The following is a 23,013-nucleotide window of genomic DNA, read 5'->3' as shown; positions in this document are numbered from 1 at the left end:
CAGCCACACCACCCCCGGGGTCTAGGCTGGGCAGTTGCGGCCTGGCAAGCTGCCATGTAGTGTGTGGCCTTGAGGAGAGATGATGCCGCAGAGGCGGTGAGGGCGCAGGTGTGCAGGGAAAGGCAGCCAATGCGTGAACGACCCCTCTGCATAATCTTGGCCAGGGGACGCAGCTCTGCTCAGAGGCGCTTTTGCAAGGGTTGCGCCAGAGGCTCAAGCCCCCAAGAGGGGCTCAGGTCCCCGTTATCCTGTGGATGGGGTACCAGTGAAGGAGAAGAGGACCCAGAGCCCCAGGTTCCTTCAGTGGAATCCTAACTGGTAGAGACGTAGGGCCCCACCGTTTCTGTGCCCACTGATGTTCACTCTGGGCCTTCTGAGGCTGGGCGCTGTAGGACTCAGGGTGCAGGAATCCCCCAGTGTGTTGTGTTCCTCTCCTGCCCCTTCCCTGACCCCAGTGCTGTCCTCAAGGAGTAAGGAACTGCATTCAGGACTCCGAGGCTGGGACTCTCACCCATGCTGCTTTTCCAGCCTGGGGCAGTTCACCTGGCTGGTGAGCCGAGTCTCATTGCCAGGCAGCGGGCATGAACGTGGCGCTCTGCGCGGTGACCACATTGTGCAGGTGTGGCCTTGCCTCCCTATGTGCCACTACCTTGTACCTGTACCGGGCTTGCCCGCCCACGGCCTGCTGCTTCCACAAGTTGTAGTAAGTAGGGTGAGGAGTAGTGGCGCCTGGAGCTTAGCAGCCTCGACGACAAGCACCACCACGGGCACACTAGCCGGGCTCTCACCAGTGATGTCGTACGCCATCCGGATGAGCTCATAGTGCCGCTATTTCTTCACACCTACAGGTGGAAGGAAACAGGGGTCAGCTGGCCCAGGACCACCTCCCTCTCTTGGAACCACACCGAGGGGCTGCGGGGCAGGCCGTGGGTGTCACCAGAGGGTCGCTGGAACGTTCTCCTCCTCCTTCCCTGACCCCAACGTAACAGCCACCCTGCGCTGCAGTGCACCCCTCCCACTCTCCGCTCACGGGAAAGGTGGCAGCAGGCCACCTATAAGGCCACCTTAACTAACACTTAAATAAAAATCTGAAAAGAAATAACAAAGAAAAACCTTACGGACAATACATTTAGAGCAACGTCTCTTTACTGAGAAAACCCACGTAATAAGCAGACTGCCCAGTTCAGACCCACGTTGGCCAAGCGTCCACTGCAATACTGGAAATCCTAGCCAGAGCAATTACACAAGAAAACTAAATCAATAAAAGGCATCCAAACTGGAAACCAAGAAGTGAAGGTCACTCTTTTCAGATGACATGATATTATATGTAGAAAACCCTAAACACAACCACAAAAAAAACTATTGAACAAATTCAGTAAAGTGGCAGGGTACAAAATGCATAAAAATCTGTGCTCCCTCGTTTCAAACTCTATGACAAAGCTCTACTGATTGCTGGCATATTGGCATCAAAGCAGACACACAGATCAACAGAACAGAAGACAGAGCCCAGAAGCAAACCCACACTTCTACGGTCCAGTACTTTATGACCAAGGAGCCAAGAATATGCAAGGGGGAAAGGACAGTCCCTTTACTAAGCGGTGCTGGAAAAACCGAACAGACCCATGCAAAAGAATGAATCCGTACCACTATCTTACACTCGACACAAACATTAACTCAAAATGAATTCAAGACGTGAAACCTTACAACTCTTAGCAGGGAACATAGGGACAAAGCTGCCCTGCGTACTACTCAGGCGTGATTTTTTTTTTTTTTTTTTTGGATCATGTTCCAAAAGCCAAGGCAGTAAAAGCAAAAGTAAATAAGCGAAGCTACAAGAAACTAAAAAGCTCCTGCCCAACCATGAAAATCACCAACTAAATAAAGAGGCAACCTACCGCCTGGGAGAAAAGACTTGCTACTCATAAATCTCATAAAAGGTGACTTTCCAATATATAGAATGAATTCCTACAACTCAATCACAACAACAACAACAAACAAAGTGGAAGGATTTGCCAAACGGACATTATGCAGAGAAGACACAGAGACGTCAACAGTTCCGTGAAAAGATGCTCCACATCAATAATCATCAGGGAAATGCAAATCGAAACAACACTGAGGTATCGCCTCACACTGCTTAGAAGGTTCAGTATCACAAAGACAGACATAACAAACGTTAGCTAAGATGTGAAGGAAAGGGATCCCTGGTGCACTGTTGGTGGGTACAGAAGTAGGTGCACACGCTGTGGAAAACAGTATGCAGCCTCCGCAGACAAAAGAAAAATTAAAAAGAGAACTATCCTACAATCCAGTAACTTCTCTTCTTAGCTTTTAACGGAACAAAATGAAAACACCTATTTGAAAACATAGTTATACCTGCATCTTCATTGCAGCATTAACCATATGTAACTAATTTAACATATAAAGCATCATATTGAAGTATACAATATATAAAACATCTATAAAATAAATTATAATACAAAACTGTATATACATAACTTAGAGGACCCAAGAGAGAAGAATAACCTACAAGACCATGTCCGTGGAGAAACAGATCCATAAAGAGCCCCTTCCAACCCAACCCATCTCCCCACCACCCAAGCAACAGCCTTTCCTGCTGTGGCCACCGCTGAACATACCGCCCACGCCCTCTCCCATCTCTGCCTAGGACCATACGGCTGCTGCCCTCGCCACCCATGACAACTCACAATCCTCGCCCTCACCGCCGCCTGGGACTCAGAGCCCTAACCAACCATGCCATCCTCTTCCCCGCCAGGGAACCCACGACTCCACGGCCCTTGACGTCACTGCACACCTACAATGCAGGTGCCGCTGCCACCAGGGCCCCTGACCTCACTGACGCGCAACCACCGTCGCCACGGAAATCAACACCCGCGCCACAGCACGACCACGGAACTCCCCGCCGCTGCCCTCACCACCCTCACCGCCCCTTGCGTCGCAGCCCATGCCACTTGGGAACTCACCGTCGCCCTCGTTGCCGCTGCCTCCACAGCCGCCGCAGCCACCTCCAGCGCCGAGGCCGAATCTGTGGATGCCGCCTCCAGCGATGCCTCTAGCGACGCCACCTTCAATGCCGGAGGCGGCGCACCACTGACGTCAAAGGGAGGCGCCGCCGCCAGCGCCGCCGAGGCTGGGGCTGCCTCCAACACCGAGACCTCTTCAGTCGACGCCCCTCCAATAAAGCAGCCTCTGCTGCCTCCAGGGACGCCGCCGCTCTCGCTGACTCCCTCGAAGCCCAGGACACCTCCAGTGCTGCCGCCGATGACACGATCAACGCTGCCGAAGACTCCACCGCTGCCAACACGTCCGCACTGGAGTCCGCGCAGCACCGAAGTGAGAAGCGACCAGCGTGCGGGGCTCCGCCCCCAGCGTGCGTGGCTCCGCCCCCAGCCTGCGGGGCTCCGCCCCCAGCCAGCGGGGCTCTGCCCCCAGCCAGCCTGCGGGGCTTCCATAGTCGCCCCTGCTGCTTCCTGTGCCAGGGGCACTGCCTCCAGAAACAGCGGTGCCCCGGGAGCTTCCAGCAGGGGCGCTGCAGCGGGCACCTCTGGCAGGCACGCTGCATCTTGTGGTCGCCCCTGCTGCCTCCAGCGAGAAGGGCGCCTCCTCCACTGCGGCGGGCGCCGGTCCCAGGAAGGATGCTGATGCACGAGCCGCCTCCAGTAAGAGCAAAGCCTCCTGCAGCTCCTGCAAGGGAGCCGCCTCCATTGTTGCCTCAGTGGTCGCTGTAGGCCTCCAGCCCAGTGGGCGCTGCCGCTGGTGCCTGCAGCAGGGGCGCTGCATCCGTGGACTACCCTGCTGTCTCCAGTGGGGGGGGTGGGACTCGGACCCACCTCCAGCAGGGGCGCACTCCCTGCATGTGCCTGCTCCCTTCACTGCTGCGGAGGCCGACTCCAGCCTGCAGGTGCTGCCTCTTGCATGTGGGCTCCGCCTCCAGCAAGTCGCCGCCACCACTTTTAACTCTCATTTTAAGTTGCAAACAGTCTCAACTCAGCAGACAATGAACAGTATGAAAATGCTTTTTTTCTTTCCTAACCAAGCTGTGGTTAAATACGTGAAGAGGTTGTTGATTTTCTTTTTCCATGCTTCTTTCCCCTTCACTACAAAATGCCATTTTCACATTCCTGGTAAAAGCCTGGAGAGGGACCAGAGGTAGGGATACAAGAAAGTTCTTTATTGACTGCTATTTTTCATTCTGATTTGTGATCTCAGGGCCTGACCAAAATGTAAATCTGTCTCCCCTAAGGTCTTCAGAGAACTTAACAATACTGTTGGTCTTTTCACTGTTACTCCCCTAGAACAGGATGTATGCGGTTTTTAGATCTATTTGTTGGTGATTGTCCCTCAGGATCAGATGATCACCAGTCAAGCTCGACCTAAGTGATTCCCACGTAGTGCCTTCCTCTCTCCCGGAGGTTGTCTTTGGACCGTAGGAACCTCTAAGGCAAACTTTACCTTACATTCCGCGGAAGTTCAGTTACTTCACAACAAAGTCTTGTGCCCCTCCCCCCTTCTATCTGTGTATCTTTCCTGCTGCCTGAGGAAACAGGCTCTTGCCTTCAGGCTCCTCAGCCATATGTCAGATGCGAGTATGCCCCCCAAAATCCAAAGGATATATATTAAGCTCTTCTATTGATCCCGCGGAAACCCAACCTCTTATCTTGGAGACAAGAGCATCCTACCCATTCCCCTTGCTTTTGTTGGAAGGTTGGATAGGCAAGTATTAATGAACATAAAGAGGATTCAGACAATCCTCTTTACAAATTCTATTTCCCCTTAGTTTCAGGGTGAAGGATCCCCCTCCTCTGGGCTCTCTGACGAGCTTACGTCCTAAGTGTGTTAGTTTAACAAGTATTGCGTGGACTTTCATTCCCCCCATCCCTGGAGATAAACCAGACCATCAATGATTTCATTTAATTTCAAATCCCCGTATCGACTTTCAATAAAGTTCTACAATTCTGACACCAGTTGCAATGTGTTTCTTCCACGTGACAAGCAAGTCTTTGACACCACCCGCATGTCCTTTTCTGACACCACCTATCTGGAGATAGTGTCAGCTTGCACAGCTCAGTCCCACCACACTGGACCCCCAGCACCCTTCAGATGCCCATCACAAGTCCAGTTTGCCACCTGTGCTTGACTAGCCACAGATGGAAGGTTCCAACCACTGCCTCCTTAGGCTCAATTAATTTGTTACAGTGGCTCACAAAATTCAGAGAAACATTTCACTTACAAACCTACCGGTTTATTATAAAAGGATACAACTCAGGAAGAGTAAGAGAGAAGATCTGCGTAGGGCCAAGTACGGGGAAAGGGGTATGGATCGAGTTTCCATGCCCCGTTCCAGAGCGCCATTCTCCCAGCACCTCCAATGTTCACCAACCCAGAAGCTCTCAGAACCCGTCCTTCAGGGTATTTGTGGAGGCTTCATCACATGGGCATGATTTTATGATTTCATGACAATCATTGTTCTCCAGCCCCTCTCCCCTCCCAGGAGGTGGAGGGCGGGCCTGAAAGTTCCCACCCAATAATCAAGTGGTTGGTTCCACTGGCAGGCAACCAGCCCCCTCCTCAGTCCCAAAGTCTCTCATTAACACAGCAAACAAAAGATACCCCATCACCCTCCACACTTAGGAATTCCAAGGGCTTTAAGGAGCTTTGCTGCAGAAACGGGGTAAGATCACATATATATTATAAATCACAACACCGCAAGTTCATAACTCAGTGCTGGACAGTAATACAGCATGGATATTTAAATGATAGGTTCATTTTTATGTTGATGACCGAAAAGGAGCTTCTCAAAGAGCAAATCTTTAAAATTCATCAAATGAAATGACTTTCTGAAAACCAAAATCTTTTACTAAAGTTTTTTCCATTTACAGAACAGTTTCTGCAGCTCTGAACCTAATTCTTACCAAAAAGGGGATGAATAAATGTTGGGATCTGGGGGGGAAAGTGACCTCCTAATGTTAGAGCTCAGGGATAGCACTGGAAGGAAGATGAGTCAATGCTCAGATGTATTCCTTGGCCTAGACTTCAGGAAGGCAGAATATACAAGGAGAAAAGAAAACAGACAGGCAGAAGAGTCTCTCAGAGCCTGCATTTCCAAACGGGAAGGCCCTTTCCTACATGGATTCCTTGGTTTCATCAACAAGTATTTATCAAGTGTCCAACTAATCACCAGCGAGGATATTTATAAACAATGACACGATGGACTCCCTCTTTCCGGACGTTCCTAGTCTAGTGGGGAGGACAGACATTCCAAGAGCCCTTTGGAGAAAATGGGGAGGCTCTATTAACCAGCAGAGCTGCTTTTTCCCTCGGGAATTCTGGGCCCTTGGCTGAAATCCTCACCTGGATCCTCTGTGTGGTTGGCCCATCCTCACTTAATACTGCTCCTCCATCCCTAGCCTCAATCCCACTTCCCTCTTGTACATTCCTCACAGCACCTGCTATTACATGAAAGCGTGTGCTTCTGTCTAAAGCTTACAGTAGAAGCCATGAGAAAGGGATCTTGTTTATTTTGTTCAAGGCCGCTTGCCCTGAGACTAGAAGAACGCCTGGCAAATTCATATATTCATTCACCGTATGTTTAAAGCATCTACTAGTGCCAGGCACTGACCCGGGCAGAGATCGGGAAGCGGAAATTCCCTCTCCTCGTGGAGCTTCCATTCAAGTACCATAAAGACAATGACTGGGATGGAGCGCTTTCTTTGGAGAAACTCCACAACACTGAATCCTAACAGCAACTCTGAGACAGGTAGGATTATAATCCTTGCATTACAGGCAAGGAAACCTGGACCCAAGAGGTCAAGTGACTTGCCTAAGGAGAAGGGGCAGGGTTAAGATGCGCACCCAGGGAGTCTGGCCCTAGAGCTCAGTGTCTTACTAATCTGCTAGAACGCCTCTTGCTTACATACCCACAGTATGTGTGCAATAAGTATTGTTGGAAAATGGCTGGAAGCCTACGGAGAACCAAAGGAAGACAAGGACATCATTATGGAGGTACAGGGTAGATCATGCGGGCTGAGGGGGAGGTTAAGGAGCTTCATAGAGAAAGGGACATGGCCGAATCTTGAAGGCCTGGAGTGCAAAGGGTGGGAATACAGGGAGGGTGTGAATGCAAACAACAGACACAGCAACACTTAGTGTGACTGGACCATAAGGGGGTTGGAGAGAGGGCACCAAATTCATATAGTGATGGTAAAGAGCCTCGTACGCCCTGTTAGATAGTTTGAACTTGGTCCCGAAAGTACTCAACACAGAGACCTGAGGTGGCTGAAATGGAATCGCCGAGAAGCTCAGATTTAAAAGACCACGGACAAACCAGGAGCAAAAGGTGTTAAGCCAGAACCAGAATAAAGGAGCGCCATATTCTCTTCCAACTGTGTGATTTCTTTACAGATCTCAGCACCTCTATAACTGTTGATTAAACAAAGTTCTCAAATCCCCTCTTGCACTTACGCATGACCTCAGGGACCTCAATAAGATCTAACGGCACTGAATTCATGATGACGTTCCAAGGTTTGAGATGATTACCTCATTAACCTTTTGGACACGTTTTCGAGAAGATGGCTTTTCTTCTTATCACAGAGACAGAAAACAAGCAGATCAAGATCCTTCCCCAGATGGTAGGTAAGTGGTGATCTCACAAAAGAAGGGGAGGATTGGGAGTGTCTCCAGGGCTCCCAAGGAAAGCACTTAGGGAGGTGAGACTGCAACTTATATGGAAACTTTCTTCATCAGCAAGACCGGATCTGTCTGTGCTAGGACCAGGGCCTTGGCTATAGAACACCCAGCACCGTGCTGACAGCTGCTACATGCTCACTAAATGGGGGGTACCTCGATTTATGCGGTAAACCTGCACTAACGCACCATTCTGCCAACAGAAGCAACCTCTGGTTCAGAGTTTTTGTGTGGGGCGAGGACTTGCAGAACTTTCTACATCTGTCCTACTAAGGTCTTTTCCCCAAAGAACCAACTGTGTATTTTCTTTTTAAGGACCTGTCTCCAATGTCACAGCCAAGAAGAAGGTATCTTTTCCCCTCAGATGTAAAGACAGAAACCACCAAAAGAGGACATCCAAATAAAGGCCTGAACCTCAACCCTGGCGGGAGGTTCAGAACCAAGACAACTTACCACTGTGATGCAAAACCACCGGGGAGATGACAGGGTGGACCATTCTTGTGCCTATCTCACTGGAACCGGCGGCGAAGACGCAGAGGTCAGACGCGTTGCGTTGCATCCTACCCGCCAGGCCAAGGAATGTGAGCCAAGAAGAACCGTCTGTAAAACAAGTACAGCTCTGAGTTCAGGTCTTAGGGATTGCACTCTGGGAGACACAGAGTCACCCCCAAACGGAAAGTGTGCTCCACACTGCCAGCAGGGAGTGCAGGCTCAAAGAGGTCAAAATCACAGGGTCGCACAAGCTGGGAAAGAATTAGGATTGCTGCGAGCAGACCTTAAACTAATGCATGGTTGGCGGTTTGGCTACCAGGTGTTCCATGATGTCTATTTCAGACCAAAGCAGGAGGATGGGGTCCTGGAGGTGGCCCAGAGGTCAGTGATCATTTGCAACTACTGACAAAAGTCCAACGTTCATGCTGCTCCCAGAACCTAAACAGAAGATGTGCATCAACCCTATTTCAACTACATTTTGCAGGACTATCTTAGCAATGCTTACTCCTCCTGGAATCTTCTTTCACATTGGAAATGTGTTCTCATTCATCAACCCCTGGATCTTCCATTATATGGAACTGAAACAGGAGAGGTGCATACACCCTACCTCCTCCATGTCTTTTCAACTCTATGTGAGTGACTCTCTCAGTCTTTCTTCCTTCTTTCACAACTCTATTTTTAATAGCATCTTAGCAGTATTTCATTCTTAAAGAGAAATCGGGGAGGTTCAACAGGCAAATTGCATTACCACTTGTTGAAAGTAAGCCCTGATCTTTGCCATCTCTAAAGTCTCTATTTGGCTGAAATCGGCCTGGGGTCTTTTCTTGTGAAGATTTGCCTCTCACAGACACCTGAAGTCAAAACACTCATCACCACAAAATGCAAATTTAAATTTCGGAGGAGATTTAAAGGGGTTTAAATCCTAACCAGCATTTATGATACTGACCCAAGGTGCAAGCACTCGAACCACCAGCTTCTAGGGGATTCCAAGATTACTTTGGGTGGCATTCCGATAGGATTTGCCCAATCAGAAAACACTGTCAGTGTCAAAAGTCATGTCTCCAACCTAACTTGCAAGATAAATGGTTTCATAGCTTAAGGGGACCCATTTTGAGGCACAGAAATATCAGGCGTGTTTGCAGTGTGTGCTAATCCAGATGGGTGATGCCTTTCAGTTACACGGATCTGTGATTGTTTCTTAGATGAAAGAAGGCCGCAGCGATCATCGCACACTTGCTGGCTTAGCATCTACTCTTTTTTTTTTTTTTTCATTTATTTTTATTACGATGCTATATGAGTCACCATACAGTACATCATTAGCTTCTGATGTAGTGTCCCATGATTCACTGATTGTGTATAACACCCAGTGCTCCACACAACACGTGCCCTCCTTAATACCCTTCACCCGGCTAGCCCATCCCCCCACCCCCTTCCTCTCTAAAACCCTCAGTTTGTTTCCCTGGGTCCAGAGTCTCTCATGGTTCCTCTCTCCCTCTGTTATCCGTCCCCCTTCCTCTTTCCCTTCCTTCTCCTAATGATCTCCCTGCTACTCCTTATGTTCCACAAATAAGGGAAACCATGTAATTGTCTTTCTCTGCTTGACTGACTTCACATAGCATCTATTCTAACTAAGCTCAGCAAGAACAGTAATGGACCGTACACATTTGTAAACCTTGCTTTGCCAGAACTTTTCGTAAGGAATCTTCTAGATTGAACTGGCAATCGTGTCTTGAGGCCAGAGGCCAAGCCAAATACTCACCACAGACTTGCCTGCAGTACCTGTAGATTCGGGTCAATTCTTCTTTTTGAGATCCCCAAACTATCCTGAGGTTCCGACACCTGCCGGGAAGTAACCCTCTTTACTCATCTGGCAAGGCTCCTGAGAACTCTGTAAGCAAGGTTATCAGGCCAATATGTCCAAGGGGCTCCATCAAGTCAACCTGATATCCTTCAACTTGTCTGGTCATATCAGGGTCTATATGCATGTCTCTCTCTCTCCAACAGGACACTTCATTCAACGCCTTGGTAAAATAACTAAAGTTTCCAGGAGTGACCTGTGGCAAGGAAAACAGACTTGTGTTGAACTTTGGCAAATAATCAAACTTACCTTGAAAGAAGGAATACTCACTGAGAGCTGCTGAATTCTGGAGGATTCGGGTAGGGAGAAAAGTGAAATGTTTCCACTTGTTCACAAAAACATATTTTATCCGATCTCCCTATATCATGCATATTTTAACATAAAGTTTCCTTACATCTGGAAGAACACATATTAAAGAACCAGCAATGTTTCAAACAAGAGTCACAAAACTATCATCATCGTCCTCAACTCTTTCTGCCCCATAGTATTAGTTCTTGTTCTGTTTGAATGCAACAAAACCGGCTCCATTAGTTCTGGAAATTCTTACCCAGTTGAGTTTTAGGATTTTAAAGAGCACAACTTATATTTGTCAAAAATTCCTTTCATGAATCTCCTTGAGGATGAAACACATTCGACAAGGGCATAAATGACACAAGAATCACAAATGTACATGGTTCAAGATCTGATGAGAGCTCATTACAACGCACTTGACAAGGAAATCCCGTTACTTCTGTGACACAGAACATTTCCATAATTAGCATATCGAGTGAGGACCTTCTACTGAGACATATTAAAGCTTGAGGAATTCACATAATTCCTACAACAATTATAACATTTACCCATACAACAGAACCCATGGTTTCCCAATCATTTATTTCACAATGCTTCCCAAGTGACTTAACATACCAAAGAAGCCTAAGTAGTAAAATGAAAAGAACAGAAAAGCAAAGTCTCCACTTACAATTTAAATCCCAGGCAATTTGTTTAAAAATTCAGAATGGTTTAAAGCATAGGCCTAAATAGATATATGGATCATGACAAAACTCACTACTTAAACTGAACCAAGGAGGCCAAAAGACATTTTAGGGAAGATTGTGCAATCTTTAGCAAAACTTAGCTTCTTTCAAACGGAGACATTTCAGTCCTCTTAAGTCATCAAAAACCTGATAAAGACAAAACATAGAAACTTTGCTTTTCTGCAAAGGTAAAGAAAACACATAATAATAACAGTAATAACATCTTTGTTTACAACTCCCTCTTTTTAATCTTTCATCTTTTTTTTTTTTTTACGATACGGTAGTCACCATACCGTACATCATTCACTTTTGATGTAGTGTCCCATGATTCACTGTTTGCATATAACAACCAGTGCTCCATGCAATACCTGCCCTTCTTAACACCCTTCACCGGTCTAACCCATTTCCCCACCGCCCTCCCCTCTACAACCCTCCTTTGCTTCCCTGGGTCCATGGTCTTTCACTTATTTGTGGAACATAAGGAATAGCAGGGAGATCCTTAGGAGAAGGAAGGGAAAAATGAAGGGGGGGGGCACCAGAGGGGGAGATGAACCATGAGAGACTATGGACTCCGGGATACAACTCTTTCACATCAAGAGCAGACCAACAATCCAGGAAAATTTTGTCCTTTTAACAGAGAGAAAAAAAGCAGAATTTCAGACTTATACCATTGTACCTATAAAATCCATTCATTTCAATCTCAGTCCTGACCATAAATAAAAGTTTTTTCCGAAGTTGCGCTTCACAAACTTCCTACACCTTTCTTTTTCATTCAGATTTTATCCTGAGACTTTTCTCTCTGAATAAACAGTCTTTATTTAGGACAAAATAACAAAACTGCTTTTTTTCTTTCCTGAACAAAAATGTATTCTCATTCCTTATAGTGCCCTTATAAAAATACAACTTAACCTTTCTTGCATACACAGTTGCTTCCCCTATCATTTCCAGCAATCTCAACGTACACTTAGCAGAATTTTAACTTTTACAAACCTTTGCCTCCACTGAAAACTAAGCAGTAACCAATCCCGAACTGTTATACCAGAATTCTTTAGATTGGCATTGTATTATTAAAATAACATATTAAAGGGGAACAATGAAGCAAAGAGAGAGTCCACAAGGACAAAGATCAGAAAGGAACAGAGCCAATATACAGAAACAGGGACTTTACAAGCAATACAATGGCAGTAAATTCACAGCTCTCAGTAGTTACTCTGAATGTAAATAGGCTCAATAGCCCAATCCAAAGACAGGAGCCTATCAGATTAGATGAAAGGCAAGACCCATCAACATGCTTTCTTTTTTTTTTTTAATAATGATATTTTTTATTATATTATGTTAGTCACCATACAGTACACCCCTAGTTTTTGATGTAATGTTCCAGGATTCACTACTTGCCTATAACACCCAGTGCACCATGCAATACAGGCTCCTCCTGTGGACTGGGCTGTGGTTTGCCAAGCCCGGATCTCCATCAGAGACCTCACCAGCCCCACCTTGCAGGTGTTCCCAGGCCTGCTCGCTCACTGCAAGACCCAGTGACCTGCCTGGGATGTTCCTGGAAACCTCTGCCCCTTAAATTCTCAGATTGTGATCGTAGCGTAAACCAAATCGGACAATGTGCTGTGCTCCGGATTTCAAAATGTTTTCTCAGAAGAGCCATTTTTATCATTCTCTGTCCCCATCAAACCCATATTTTGTAAGATCTTATCCACTTAGATTCAGAGTCACTCAAAGGCAACAGCAAATTCAGAAACCACATTTAGTGGTGCTTGTTCTGGGCATCATGAGAGACAGTCATCAGCAGAGACTACTCAGGAGGCCAGGACAAGTACACACGATGGCGGTTTGGGAGGGAGAAGACGAACAGGGCAGGGGGAGAACGGGCTTCGGTCCCTGTGTTTTCATGTCACAGGTTAGATACGCAAATATTTCCAAAACCTCATTACTAATTTAAAACAAAAACAAAGACAACAAATGTAGGACGCTTTCTAGTACTACGGAACTCTAAACAGATGATGGGACTGACCCAAGGTACAATTTCTTAGCTAAAAGGGCCTAAGTTGTTCCAGAACAAAATGTTGACCACGGTTCTCTTTCAGGATGAGGGCTCTGAACCAGCGTAGTGGATTTTGATTTGGACGGTGGTACATTTACCTAAAAGCCTACGAGCAGGAAGCGGTTGGCAGTGAAGTCTTGGCGTGGTTGGTGTGCGGCAGTCTGGACTTCTTTGTCTAAGCAGGTGCCGGGGCCCTCCACCTCTGGTTTTTCTGTGGACGTCTGGGTGGACAGGCCCCCACTGGAGGGACCAGTTCTGGCTTGAGGTGTCCTGAGCTGATTGTGCTGGGGACAACAGGAGTCTGCAGACGGCTTCCCCACCCACTTCTCACTTACACCTCAAAACAGCTTAGTGTGGTATTATAAAAAATTAACAAATTGGAGAGCAGCAGCAATCCTCCCAAGACGACACGGCTAGGTCACAGCCCACCCGCTTCAATTCACGTCTGTGACCAGCGCCCAGGATGCCCGGAGAGGAGAGGCACTGGGGAGGGGGGCAGTCAGCCTTGATGCCCTGGCATCATTTTCCTCTTCTGTTTGAGAAGATATACTGTGTGCGTGGTGACAAATTCAGACCGTGCCAAGGCTGGAGGTAACCAATGTTACCGAGTTCTTGTCCATCGTTCCAGAGGTGGTCTTTACACATCCTGAGTGTGTGTGTGTGTATGTGTGCATTTACACACATGTGTGCACACACTGGACAGAGCACCCTTCTTTTTCCTCCTAAGGGCATAACTTGAGGCTTGCTCTGTGCCTACTGATGTTACTTCAGCTCACACGTTCAAACAGCTGTGTAGGTTCCAGCGTGTGGACACGGCAGATTTCATTTCCTGTCTCGGGGGGACTGGGGACATCCGTGCTACAGGTGGCACTGGGCCAGAAGGGCCTTGTGGCCAGGCCCACGAGGGAGCCGCGTGGCCCTACTGAGGTGGATGATGAACCTCTCCAGCAGACATGTCCATGGAGGCCTTCTGAGGGGCTTGTTTGGGTCTCTGTCTGGCTTCTGTCACACCTCATCTCTGGAGCAGCCAGTCCCTAATCTTTTGGGCCTGAACGTTCTTGGAAAAAATGTTCCCTAAGACAGAGGGAGCACAGGACTCCCAGCTGTAGGCTCTGGGCTTCGCCCAGCAGAATGTGATTTTGTTCTTGGGCTCTCCTTAGGGACCCCAATGGGCCCCCCAAGTCATCAGGGTGATTATGACGTCCGCTGGATGTCTCAAAAATATGCATTTTTTTTACCTGGCTCCCATTCAACTCCATAACGTAGTGGTTTGCTCAATGACTGTAGAGTATGGTCTCATCTGAGGAGAAGCAGGACATTTTAAGACCGCAGAGCCCAAAATTAACAGCCTGGAATTTTTGCCCATGCTCTCTGTTGACTGACTTAAGCCATTACACGGAAAGACACTTTGGCAAATCCTGAACTACTTGTACAAGAGAAGCCACAGACATGATCAGACCATTTAACAAGAGGCATCTGGCCAACCGAACATTTTAGGAAATGGTCTCTACCATTAGTAGGATTGCAAACCCTTCCACACAACCCAAACACAGTGACTGAGAACAGTTCCACCTCGACACAGAACCAAACCCTTAAAACCCACTACGAACATCACAGAAGCTGGCAACCACTGCATCAAATTACGGTTTTCTGGGTTAAGACGCTGAGGCCTTGTCACCAACCTCCAAACCTCTTCTCGCTTTGCCTTTTCATGGTGCTGTGGGGCTTGGTGCCTGAGGTAAGAACCAGGGTGAACAGAGCCTGGGCAGAATCACCTCAGATGCTCAGGAGGTGGAGGCCAAGGGGTCAAGGGTCAGCTCAGGCCCTCTGGCTTCTCTCTCCTACAGGCAGACGTCCCGTAAGGTGCACTGGCGGGGCTGACAGGGGACGCCCCGGCCTGCTGGTCGGGGTCAGAGCTGCGGCTGTGAGTAGGAGGGCCAACAAGCTGGAAGGTGAGTGGGCAGGAAGGCTCTGGCTCTGAGTGCTCATGGGCATGAGTCAACACCAAATACTCTGGCAGGGTGCACGTAGCAATGCTGACCTCCAGAGCTGGGCCCCCAACAGGCTGTGGCCATTTAGAATCAGTTTATGATTTTCAATGAGTTTTTTCTTTTTCTTTTTTTCCCCAAAATGCCTCAATTTACAAAAAGCACACATTGGGCTTCCATCCATAGCTGACAGCAAATAAGCGACTGCCTTGGTTGGAGAATCTTTTCTGGAACGACCCACCGTTTGTCTTATCCATAAGCCCTGTGCCACCATCTTCCTGCTGAGCCCAGGCAGCAGTGTGGGTGCTACTCCCCGGCCTGAGGGCTCTAACCCGGGCTGGGCTCCTGAAGCCTCTGCAGCCCCACAAGCTGGACCCTTTTGGGATGCCACACTGCCATCCCTCAGAGCTCAGTCCCTAGAGCGAGGAGGGTCACCCCCCTGCCCTCAGGTGCAAGAAGCAGGGTTCTCCGCCGCATGGAGGTTTAGGGTCTCAGGCTAACCTATGCCAATGGAACTCATGCACAGAACCACCGGAGCTTGCCCCGTTCGAAGGAACAGTTTGGGAAACCGACAAAAAAACAGGCGATCTCTCAGAAGGCAAGCAGAGATGCTTCCAGCTTGCCCGTCTGCAGCTGGAGACTCACGCTGCCAGGAGGCAGCAGCCACACCACCCCCGGGGCCTAGGCTGGGCAGTTGCGGCCTGGCAAGCTGCCATGTAGTGTGTGGCCTTGAGGAGAGATGATGCCGCAGAGGCGGTGAGGGCGCAGGTGTGCAGGGAAAGGCAGCCAATGCGTGAACGACCCCTCTGCATAATCTTGGCCAGGGGACGCAGCTCTGCTCAGAGGCGCTTTTGCAAGGGTTGCGCCAGAGGCTCAAGCCCCCAAGAGGGGCTCAGGTCCCCGTTATCCTGTGGATGGGGTACCAGTGAAGGAGAAGAGGACCCAGAGCCCCAGGTTCCTTCAGTGGAATCCTAACTGGTAGAGACGTAGGGCCCCACCGTTTCTGTGCCCACTGATGTTCACTCTGGGCCTTCTGAGGCTGGGCGCTGTAGGACTCAGGGTGCAGGAATCCCCCAGTGTGTTGTGTTCCTCTCCTGCCCCTTCCCTGACCCCAGTGCTGTCCTCAAGGAGTAAGGAACTGCATTCAGGACTCCGAGGCTGGGACTCTCACCCATGCTGCTTTTCCAGCCTGGGGCAGTTCACCTGGCTGGTGAGCCGTGTCTCATTGCCAGGCAGCGGGCATGAACGTGGCGCTCTGCGCGGTGACCACATTGTGCAGGTGTGGCCTTGCCTCCCTATGTGCCACTACCTTGTACCTGTACCGGGCTTGCCCGCCCACGGCCTGCTGCTTCCACAAGTTGTAGTAAGTAGGGTGAGGAGTAGTGGCGCCTGGAGCTTAGCAGCCTCGACGACAAGCACCACCACGGGCACACTAGCCGGGCTCTCACCAGTGATGTCGTACGCCATCCGGATGAGCTCATAGTGCCGCTATTTCTTCACACCTACAGGTGGAAGGAAACAGGGGTCAGCTGGCCCAGGACCACCTCCCTCTCTTGGAACCACACCGAGGGGCTGCGGGGCAGGCCGTGGGTGTCACCAGAGGGTCGCTGGAACGTTCTCCTCCTCCTTCCCTGACCCCAACGTAACAGCCACCCTGCGCTGCAGTGGACCCCTCCCACTCTCCGCTCACGGGAAAGGTGGCAGCAGGCCACCTATAAGGCCACCTTAACTAACACTTAAATAAAAATCTGAAAAGAAATAACAAAGAAAAACCTTACGGACAATACATTTAGAGCAACGTCTCTTTACTGAGAAAACCCACGTAATAAGCAGACTGCCCAGTTCAGACCCACGTTGGCCAAGCGTCCACTGCAATACTGGAAATCCTAGCCAGAGCAATTACACAAGAAAACTAAATCAATAAAAGGCATCCAAACTGGAAACCAAGAAGTGAAGGTCACTCTTTTCAGATGACATGATATTATATGTAGAAAACCCTAAACACAACCACAAAAAAAAACTATTGAACAAATTCAGTAAAGTGGCAGGGTACAAAATGCATAAAAATCTGTGCTCCCTCGTTTCAAACTCTATTACAAAGCTCTACTGATTGCTGGCATATTGGCATCAAAGCAGACACACAGATCAACAGAACAGAAGACAGAGCCCAGAAGTAAACCCACACTTCTACGGTCCAGTACTTTATGACCAAGGAGCCAAGAATATGCAAGGGGGAAAGGACAGTCCCTTTACTAAGCGGTGCTGGAAAAACCGAACAGACCCATGCAAAAGAATGAATCCGTACCACTATCTTACACTCGACACAAACATTAACTCAAAATGAATTCAAGACCTGAAACCTGACAACTCTTAGCAGGAAACATAGGGACAAAGCTGCCCTGCGTACTACTCAGGCGTGATTTTTTTTTTTTTTTTTTGGATCATGTTCCAAAAGCCAAGGCAGTAAAAGCAAAAGTAAATAAGCGAAGCTACAAGAAACTAAAAAGCTCCTGCCCAACCATGAAAATCACCAACTAAATAAAGAGGCAACCTACCGCCTGGGAGAAAAGACTTGCTACTCATAAATCTCATAAAAGGTGACTTTCCAATATATAGAATGAATTCCTACAACTCAATCACAACAACAACAACAAACAAAGTGGAAGGATTTGCCAAACGGACATTATGCAGAGAAGACACACAGACGTCAACAGTTCCGTGAAAAGATGCTCCACATCAATAATCATCAGGGAAATGCAAATCGAAACAACACTGAGGTATCGCCTCACACTGCTTAGAAGGTTCAGTATCACAAAGACAGACATAACAAACGTTAGCTAAGATGTGAAGGAAAGGGATCCCTGGTGCACTGTTGGTGGGTACAGAAGTAGGTGCACACGCTGTGGAAAACAGTATGCAGCCTCCGCAGACAAAAGAAAAATTAAAAAGAGAACTATCCTACAATCCAGTAACTTCTCTTCTTAGCTTTTAACGGAACAAAATGAAAACACCTATTTGAAAACATAGTTATACCTGCATCTTCATTGCAGCATTAACCATATGTAACTAATTTAACATATAAAGCATCATATTGAAGTATAGAATATATAAAACATCTATAAAATAAATTATAATACAAAACTGTATATACATAACTTAGAGGACCCAAGAGAGAAGAATAACCTACAAGACCATGTCCGTGGAGAAACAGATCCATAAAGAGCCCCTTCCAACCCAACCCATCTCCCCACCACCCAAGCAACAGCCTTTCCTGCTGTGGCCACCGCTGAACATACCGCCCACGCCCTCTCCCATCTCTGCCTAGGACCATACGGCTGCTGCCCTCGCCACCCATGACAACTCACAATCCTCGCCCTCACCGCCGCCTGGGACTCAGAGCCCTAACCAACCATGCCATCCTCTTCCCCGCCAGGGAACCCACGACTCCACGGCCCTTGACGTCACTGCACACCTACAATGCAGGTGCCGCTGCCACCAGGGCCCCTGACCTCACTGACGCGCAACCACCGTCGCCACGGAAATCAACACCCGCGCCACAGCACGACCACGGAACTCCCCGCCGCTGCCCTCACCACCCTCACCGCCCCTTGCGTCGCAGCCCATGCCACTTGGGAACTCACCGTCGCCCTCGTTGCCGCTGCCTCCACAGCCGCCGCAGCCACCTCCAGCGCCGAGGCCGAATCTGTGGATGCCGCCTCCAGCGATGCCTCTAGCGACGCCACCTTCAATGCCGGAGGCGGCGCACCACTGACGTCAAAGGGAGGCGCCGCCGCCAGCGCCGCCGAGGCTGGGGCTGCCTCCAACACCGAGACCTCTTCAGTCGACGCCCCTCCAATAAAGCAGCCTCTGCTGCCTCCAGGGACGCCGCCGCTCTCGCTGACTCCCTCGAAGCCCAGGACACCTCCAGTGCTGCCGCCGATGACACGATCAACGCTGCCGAAGACTCCACCGCTGCCAACACGTCCGCACTGGAGTCCGCGCAGCACCGAAGTGAGAAGCGACCAGCGTGCGGGGCTCCGCCCCCAGCCTGCGGGGCTCCGCCCCCAGCCTGCGGGGCTCCGCCCCCAGCCAGCGGGGCTCTGCCCCCAGCCAGCCTGCGGGGCTTCCATAGTCGCCCCTGCTGCTTCCTGTGCCAGGGGCACTGCCTCCAGAAACAGCGGTGCCCCGGGAGCTTCCAGCAGGGGCGCTGCAGCGGGCACCTCTGGCAGGCACGCTGCATCTTGTGGTCGCCCCTGCTGCCTCCAGCGAGAAGGGCGCCTCCTCCACTGCGGCGGGCGCCGGTCCCAGGAAGGATGCTGATGCACGAGCCGCCTCCAGTAAGAGCAAAGCCTCCTGCAGCTCCTGCAAGGGAGCCGCCTCCATTGTTGCCTCAGTGGTCGCTGTAGGCCTCCAGCCCAGTGGGCGCTGCCGCTGGTGCCTGCAGCAGGGGCGCTGCATCCGTGGACTACCCTGCTGTCTCCAGTGGGGGGGGTGGGACTCGGACCCACCTCCAGCAGGGGCGCACTCCCTGCATGTGCCTGCTCCCTTCACTGCTGCGGAGGCCGACTCCAGCCTGCAGGTGCTGCCTCTTGCATGTGGGCTCCGCCTCCAGCAAGTCGCCGCCACCACTTTTAACTCTCATTTTAAGTTGCAAACAGTCTCAACTCAGCAGACAATGAACAGTATGAAAATGCTTTTTTTCTTTCCTAACCAAGCTGTGGTTAAATACGTGAAGAGGTTGTTGATTTTCTTTTTCCATGCTTCTTTCCCCTTCACTACAAAATGCCATTTTCACATTCCTGGTAAAAGCCTGGAGAGGGACCAGAGGTAGGGATACAAGAAAGTTCTTTATTGACTGCTATTTTTCATTCTGATTTGTGATCTCAGGGCCTGACCAAAATGTAAATCTGTCTCCCCTAAGGTCTTCAGAGAACTTAACAATACTGTTGGTCTTTTCACTGTTACTCCCCTAGAACAGGATGTATGCGGTTTTTAGATCTATTTGTTGGTGATTGTCCCTCAGGATCAGATGATCACCAGTCAAGCTCGACCTAAGTGATTCCCACGTAGTGCCTTCCTCTCTCCCGGAGGTTGTCTTTGGACCGTAGGAACCTCTAAGGCAAACTTTACCTTACATTCCGCGGAAGTTCAGTTACTTCACAACAAAGTCTTGTGCCCCTCCCCCCTTCTATCTGTGTATCTTTCCTGCTGCCTGAGGAAACAGGCTCTTGCCTTCAGGCTCCTCAGCCATATGTCAGATGCGAGTATGCCCCCCAAAATCCAAAGGATATATATTAAGCTCTTCTATTGATCCCGCGGAAACCCAACCTCTTATCTTGGAGACAAGAGCATCCTACCCATTCCCCTTGCTTTTGTTGGAAGGTTGGATAGGCAAGTATTAATGAACATAAAGAGGATTCAGACAATCCTCTTTACAAATTCTATTTCCCCTTAGTTTCAGGGTGAAGGATCCCCCTCCTCTGGGCTCTCTGACGAGCTTACGTCCTAAGTGTGTTAGTTTAACAAGTATTGCGTGGACTTTCATTCCCCCCATCCCTGGAGATAAACCAGACCATCAATGATTTCATTTAATTTCAAATCCCCGTATCGACTTTCAATAAAGTTCTACAATTCTGACACCAGTTGCAATGTGTTTCTTCCACGTGACAAGCAAGTCTTTGACACCACCCGCATGTCCTTTTCTGACACCACCTATCTGGAGATAGTGTCAGCTTGCACAGCTCAGTCCCACCACACTGGACCCCCAGCACCCTTCAGATGCCCATCACAAGTCCAGTTTGCCACCTGTGCTTGACTAGCCACAGATGGAAGGTTCCAACCACTGCCTCCTTAGGCTCAATTAATTTGTTACAGTGGCTCACAAAATTCAGAGAAACATTTCACTTACAAACCTACCGGTTTATTATAAAAGGATACAACTCAGGAAGAGTAAGAGAGAAGATCTGCGTAGGGCCAAGTACGGGGAAAGGGGTATGGATCGAGTTTCCATGCCCCGTTCCAGAGCGCCACTCTCCCAGCACCTCCAATGTTCACCAACCCAGAAGCTCTCAGAACCCGTCCTTCAGGGTATTTGTGGAGGCTTCATCACATGGGCATGATTTTATGATTTCATGACAATCATTGTTCTCCAGCCCCTCTCCCCTCCCAGGAGGTGGAGGGCGGGCCTGAAAGTTCCCACCCAATAATCAAGTGGTTGGTTCCACTGGCAGGCAACCAGCCCCCTCCTCAGTCCCAAAGTCTCTCATTAACACAGCAAACAAAAGATACCCCATCACCCTCCACACTTAGGAATTCCAAGGGCTTTAAGGAGCTTTGCTGCAGAAACGGGGTAAGATCACATATATATTATAAATCACAACACCGCAAGTTCATAACTCAGTGCTGGACAGTAATACAGCATGGATATTTAAATGATAGGTTCATTTTTATGTTGATGACCGAAAAGGAGCTTCTCAAAGAGCAAATCTTTAAAATTCATCAAATGAAATGACTTTCTGAAAACCAAAATCTTTTACTAAAGTTTTTTCCATTTACAGAACAGTTTCTGCAGCTCTGAACCTAATTCTTACCAAAAAGGGGATGAATAAATGTTGGGATCTGGGGGGGAAAGTGACCTCCTAATGTTAGAGCTCAGGGATAGCACTGGAAGGAAGATGAGTCAATGCTCAGATGTATTCCTTGGCCTAGACTTCAGGAAGGCAGAATATACAAGGAGAAAAGAAAACAGACAGGCAGAAGAGTCTCTCAGAGCCTGCATTTCCAAACGGGAAGGCCCTTTCCTACATGGATTCCTTGGTTTCATCAACAAGTATTTATCAAGTGTCCAACTAATCACCAGCGAGGATATTTATAAACAATGACACGATGGACTCCCTCTTTCCGGACGTTCCTAGTCTAGTGGGGAGGACAGACATTCCAAGAGCCCTTTGGAGAAAATGGGGAGGCTCTATTAACCAGCAGAGCTGCTTTTTCCCTCGGGAATTCTGGGCCCTTGGCTGAAATCCTCACCTGGATCCTCTGTGTGGTTGGCCCATCCTCACTTAATACTGCTCCTCCATCCCTAGCCTCAATCCCACTTCCCTCTTGTACATTCCTCACAGCACCTGCTATTACATGAAAGCGTGTGCTTCTGTCTAAAGCTTACAGTAGAAGCCATGAGAAAGGGATCTTGTTTATTTTGTTCAAGGCCGCTTGCCCTGAGACTAGAAGAACGCCTGGCAAATTCATATATTCATTCACCGTATGTTTAAAGCATCTACTAGTGCCAGGCACTGACCCGGGCAGAGATCGGGAAGCGGAAATTCCCTCTCCTCGTGGAGCTTCCATTCAAGTACCATAAAGACAATGACTGGGATGGAGCGCTTTCTTTGGAGAAACTCCACAACACTGAATCCTAACAGCAACTCTGAGACAGGTAGGATTATAATCCTTGCATTACAGGCAAGGAAACCTGGACCCAAGAGGTCAAGTGACTTGCCTAAGGAGAAGGGGCAGGGTTAAGATGCGCACCCAGGGAGTCTGGCCCTAGAGCTCAGTGTCTTACTAATCTGCTAGAACGCCTCTTGCTTACATACCCACAGTATGTGTGCAATAAGTATTGTTGGAAAATGGCTGGAAGCCTACGGAGAACCAAAGGAAGACAAGGACATCATTATGGAGGTACAGGGTAGATCATGCGGGCTGAGGGGGAGGTTAAGGAGCTTCATAGAGAAAGGGACATGGCCGAATCTTGAAGGCCTGGAGTGCAAAGGGTGGGAATACAGGGAGGGTGTGAATGCAAACAACAGACACAGCAACACTTAGTGTGACTGGACCATAAGGGGGTTGGAGAGAGGGCACCAAATTCATATAGTGATGGTAAAGAGCCTCGTACGCCCTGTT

This window comes from Ursus arctos, unplaced genomic scaffold (genome assembly GCF_023065955.2).
Source record: "Ursus arctos isolate Adak ecotype North America unplaced genomic scaffold, UrsArc2.0 scaffold_37, whole genome shotgun sequence".
NCBI classification, from domain to species: Eukaryota; Metazoa; Chordata; class Mammalia; order Carnivora; family Ursidae; genus Ursus; species Ursus arctos.
The sequence above is the reverse complement of the archived record's forward strand: the minus strand, read 5'-3'. Positions refer to the sequence as shown.